Source organism: Talpa occidentalis, unplaced genomic scaffold, assembly GCF_014898055.3.
Source record: "Talpa occidentalis isolate TD23 unplaced genomic scaffold, MPIMG_talOcc4v2.1 talOcc4.3, whole genome shotgun sequence".
Classification (NCBI taxonomy): Eukaryota; Metazoa; Chordata; class Mammalia; order Eulipotyphla; family Talpidae; genus Talpa; species Talpa occidentalis.
This window is the reverse complement of record NW_023603184.1, coordinates 36,435,375-36,441,196: the sequence shown is the minus strand read 5'-3', so window position 1 is coordinate 36,441,196 and position 5,822 is coordinate 36,435,375. Positions and strand designations below refer to the sequence as shown.

The window sequence follows — 5,822 nt, the reverse complement described above, 5'->3', positions numbered from 1 at the left end:
TAACTTTTATACTGTGTATTGCAGTGATAATATTTTGGATATATTTGATAAAATAAATGTTATTTCACCTGTTTCATTTTACTTCTTTGATATAGATTCTAGAAAATTTTAAATTAGGTATGTGGCTTACATTCCGTTTCTATTGGCCAGCTCTTCCCGTAATGCAGCTTCTGTCCCTCAGGGAACCCTACATTTACCACCATTATTGATTCTGAAATTAGAAACTTAGGAAAACCAGGACATAAATATAATTTCAATGTAGTCCTCTTCATGAAGAACAAAGCTTTATACATTGTTGTTGCATATTAATTATAAGTTAATGTTTCTGTTGAAAATGTGTTTACCTTCATTAAAGGGCCTGTTGCAAGAGTAGATAGGTGGAAAAGGCTTTTGTATCATAGTATCTTGAGAGAAGCAAGAGAGACAAGGATCAAGAGCAAGGGAGGGAGATGGAAAATGATTTAGAGATTCAGCCCATTTGAGAAGAGAACTAGCTGGTGGAGAGAGCTCTGCCCCTGGTGCCCTACTGTACTCCCCCCATTTCTCACAGAAAAAGGTTGTATACCCATTGTCCTGACCTGCAACAGCTGAATTTTATTACTGACCTCATACCTGTTCCTGGGATTCAGTAGAGGCTGGTGGACATTTGTGGGTGGGCTGATTCCAGGGGCAAGGTAAGGACTGGGCTGAGGGGACAGGACTCGGAGATTATTCCTATTTATAGATAAAGCTTGATGAAGACCAGAGGTACACATCTAAGACCAGAGGTACACTGATTATAACAGATGTAGGGGTTAGGTGTGGAAAGGAAGCTAACAGTGTACAGGCTAGATGGAAATTACTGCAGGTGATAAATAAAGAGAAGCCTGCCATTAAGTGCAAGTCTCCTAATAATGAAGCCAGAGATGAGAAAACAAAACTTACTTAGTCTGTAGAAGACCCCTCTTGGCAAAATATGAAAGGTGCTCCGAGAATGTCTATCAACTGTTGTCACCGATTCCAAGCTAGAATCAGAGGAGGGGGTTTCAGAAAGCAGCCAGAGCATCTAGGCTGATGTGAGAGCAAGGAGTCTATTTTCTCCCCAGAAAGAAATATCAGGGACACCAACAGGGGGAGCTGGAGTAAAAGAAATAATCAGAATAAGCTATAACTCAGCTACTGAGCTATATATAAGATACTGCTACATTTAATGTGCTCAAGGCCCCAAAGAGAATATTTTATTTCTTGGCTCCATTTATTATTTAACTTACAATGAAGATGGAATAGGACTTGACTTAGGTGGTAAGCATATCACCCTGGAACAGGTTATTAGATCTGTTTGCTTATCTTCCACCATTCTCTCAAATCTTCAGCACAGTGATGATTGAAGCAGATGGCATGGTGCCTGAAAAGTAGCCACCATCAATATATACTTTCCGAAAAGATGAAGCTAATGAATGAAGAATTGGACAGTAGGAAATAAATAATAAAAATATTTCTTATTCTACTTATTCTAGCAGAAGAAACTCCAGTATCAAGTACTGCAATACTATCCCCACTCCAGTAATGACTTCCTTTTTCCAATTTCAGTCATTTCTAAGCTGAGCACCCTGAGGTGTGAGGCTAAGGAGTGCTTCAACTCAGTCATGTAAGCCCCTCTGTACCCTCTTAAAGATCTCTGGATGCACTTCACAAGTAAGCAAAATGTATATGACAAAGATCTCAATCAACTGTAGGTTGTGAATTTTGGCAAGTGATTCATTTTCTCTGAATCACTTTCCATGGTGAAATGGAGATAAAAGCTACTTCCTAGAGTGGACATTCCTGTGAACTTGCATGGAGAAGATATTCACATACCGCATATAATGTGCATACTGCAATCACTGGGCAAAAAATAATGAGTTATTTTAATGCATTTGTGACTGTGTTGTGTTCAGATCCATTCTATTCCTGGTGCACGACTATCCTTTTAACATAGTCTCCTTAGGAAATTACTGTTCTAAGAAACCTCCACAGATAACCATTCTATACTAGTGTTCATTCTAACCTACTGGATTCAAGACATCTTATTCAAGACATCTGTGTAAAGGATGGAGTAAAAGGGTAAAGCTTTGATCAAGGTCCTTTAATATCAGGAAAACCTGCTGCATTGCTCCCTAATCACTCCTTATATAACTGTCACCCTGAGCTGGAAATTCTTCGTACTGTATATTCGCCTCTTCATGTGGTGGTTCCTTTCTCTTTCCATCCCTCCTTTTATGACTTATTAGTCAATCTCAAGAATGTATGTATGGTGGATTTCCTTCCCCTTCTTCATGTACTACGTCACTGCTCTGCTCAGAAACAGCCTGCTCATCTGCATCATCCTCATGAAGCGCAGCCTCCATGAGCCCATGTACCTCTTCCTCTGCATGCTGGCTGGAGCAGACGTCGTCATCTCCACGTGCATGGTGCCTCAGGCCTTGGCCATCTTCTGGTTCCAGGCTGGGGCGATCTCCCTGGATCGCTGCATCACTCAGTTCTTCATCCACTCCACCTTCACCTCAGAGTCGGGGATCTTGCTGGTGATGGCATTTGACCACTACATTGCCATCTGCTACCCCCTGAGATACACCACTGTTCTCACACACTCACTCACTGGGAAAATGGTGTCTTCATCTTTCTGAGAAGTTACGGTACAATTTTTCCCATAATATTTCTTCTGAAAAGATTGACTTTCTGCCAAAATAATATTATCCCACACACCTTTTGTGAACACCTTGGCTTGGCCAAATATGCTTGTAATGACATTCGAGTGAACATCTGGTATGAGTTTACCAACCTCATATTAACAGTGGTTCTAGATCTTCTGCTAATTTTTGTTTCTTATGTGCTGATTCTCCGTGCTGTGTTCGCATCCCATCCCAGGATGCTCTCCACGAAGCTCTCAACATATGTCTGCATCATCATCCTCTTTTATGGCCCATGGATCTTCACAAACCTTACTCAGATGTTTGGATGCCACATTCCCCCTCATGTCACATCTTGTTGGCTATTGTCTGCATTCTGGCTCCACCTGTGATGAACCCCATCATTTATGGGATCAAGACTAAGCAAATCCAAGAGCAAGTGGTTCAGGTGTTGCTAACAAAATAGAAATCTTTTAGTTCAAGAACTGAGTTTTGGGACTATCTGGCTGTTTGTGAAGGGTCTAAGAGCAGAAGGGATCTGCTGAAATAGAGATGGCTCAGGGTTCTGTTGGTAGAGAAAATTTGCCAGGGCAGTTGTAGGACTTACTCTTCCATTGTTAAAACAATCTAAGAGAGCATAACATGTTTGACTGAACAAGTGATCTCCTGAAAAGAACCTGGGACAGAATGAGTTAACTTTCAGAAGTCATATGTCCTCAATCATGAGCATGATATTTGGAAACATGTAAGAATAGTGCTCGATTGGGAATTGGTTTGGCTTTTCCTCAACCTCTGAGGAATAATCACATGCAAACCTCTACTCCTTAATAGCCATCGTTTTAGCTAAAACAGTCTTAGAAGCAATGATTCTAGGTTTTGCAGTTATTCCTATTTTAATTGATATCCTACCAACACGCGTATTTGTAATAAGGGAATGTAAATGTGTGTTTTGTATTATGTAGAACAACCATTGAGAGTGAGATCACTGGACTGATCATTCTTGTGGTAGAAACTACTGATGTGGTTTCTGAAGGGCTGGTATGTGGGGGAAATGCTGAGATAGGAACTCCTCCAATCTCAATGTCAGACCATGTTCTTTAATCTCAGCTGGGCAGTCACAGTTTGTAATGACTTTGCTTGTCCTTTACAGGAACACTTTCCATTATCACTTTCAAAGTAACCCAAATTTCAGAAACATCAAGCCATTAACTCTCCAGGTCGTGCCATGCTCTTCATGTGTCTCTCTGCTTTGTCTTGGAATAATCTCTTGACTTGCTAGAAAACTGTTATCCTCTTTTCTTAACCCAGTTTTCATCTCCCCTCCCCTGTGACACTTCTCTAACCATAACTCCTCCCCATTGTATTATTTAGTTGATTCTTCCTCTCTGAGGAAAATAGCATGTTGTCCACATTTTTAAAAATACTTATTAATCAAAATTCTATGTTCCTTGTAGAAAACATTTGAAATTATGAAAAAAATATTAAACTTGAAATGGAGTTCCTAAGCCATACACTTACAGCCCTCAAGCAGTTTTATTGTTAAAATTCTGTTTTCATTAGCTACACATCTGTATCTCTCTACTCAGATAATCTATGTCTGAAACTGAATGTATTTTATCTCCATATATAGCTACAGATTTATCTGTTACTCTATCTGGAAATATATGGTAGATATATAAAGTATTTATCATATTCTGCATTTTGTCTGTAACCTACTTTTTTTTAAATAAATTTTTAAGATTTATTTATGCCTACAAGAGCTGGGGTACAGGCCAGAGATGCGGGGGGTGAGAGGATCCACAGAGTGACTGAAATACACTGCTGAGGGAACGAAAACAGGAGAGGTCTGCTTCGCCATGTGGGTTTCTCTCTGGCTGGCCGGGGATCGAACTCGTACTGCAGAGGCTGCGGATTGCTTCTTAGTGCGGTGTTTAACCCTATATGCCACCAGGGAGGCCCTGTAACCTACTTTTCTTAAACTATGGTACACCGTCGATGTCTCCAATATATGAATTTATATAATCAATTATTGACTATATGTCATTTCATTGAACAATTTTGCTATCATTTATTTAACAAAACATCTTTTAAGCCCTTTTTGACATGACCTTACATATTTACAAATTAAAGCCCTTGTGGCTTACACAGTCCAGATATATTTTAAATAAGTTATTTTTAAGTATAGTCTTTTAATATAAGATGCAGATGTTCAATGTAAAAACATTTGGAAAACAACCTGAAGATAAAGAAAACTCCCCCATCAGGAGATAACATTTTAGGATACTGCCTTGCATTCCTTGCTCTGTGTGTGTGTGTGTTCATATACTTTCAATTATTACTGGGCATTTGGAGTTTTCCATTTTTATATAAACAAGTCTTCTTTGAGTATCTCATACATAAAGCTTACTCTGAACTTTCCATTTTTTAAGTATAAAGTCCTAGAAATGCTACTGCAGATTTTATTGATTTTTTTTATGAAACCTATAAAACTGCACTCAGAAGAGTTATATAATTTCTCTCCATTAACAATGTGTATATCTTTCCTTTTGTCTTTTTCCATTAATCACGAAAAGTCCCTCTAAACTAGAACTTGAGTGTTATGCACATCCTCTTCTTTTTCATTTTCTCATCTCTCAGTGAGGATTATTTTGTCAACTTTATTGAGCTCTTATAAGAATTAAACGGGTTAATATATGCAAAGTGCTTAGAATGATATTGGGTATATAATGCTATATATATTTATAATAATTACTATTTCCATCTAAAAATACCTATTTCACATTCAACAAATTTTTTAAACTTTATTTTCCAAAAAATTACAAATTCACAGGAAGTTGCAAGAGGATAATGTACTGGAAGGACTTGTTTACCCATCATCCAGTTTTGCCCTGTGGTAACATCTTGTCTAAAGTGTAGTACAAAATCAAAACCATAAAGTTGACATTGGTACAAACCACAGAACTGACTAGAGTTCACCAGTTTTACAAGCACGAGTGTGAATGGTCTTATGTCTCTGTACGTATAGAGCTCAGTAATTATATGACATTGGAGAGTAGTGGAAGCACCCCCACAACTAAGTACAGAATTGTCCTGTCCCCGCTCATGCTGTCATTTTGTGCTCTCACCTATATTCCTCCTCTTTCATATCTGGCTCCTGGCAAACACTAACAGGTC

At 38.6% G+C, this 5,822-nt stretch overlaps 1 pseudogene; it reads left to right on the top strand.

The window, feature by feature from the left end:
• Nucleotides 1-2,261: 2,261 nt before the first annotated feature.
• On the top strand, nucleotides 2,262-3,114 carry LOC119255000 (olfactory receptor 52B4-like; annotated as a pseudogene).
• The last annotated feature ends 2,708 nt before the right edge of the window (nucleotides 3,115-5,822 follow it).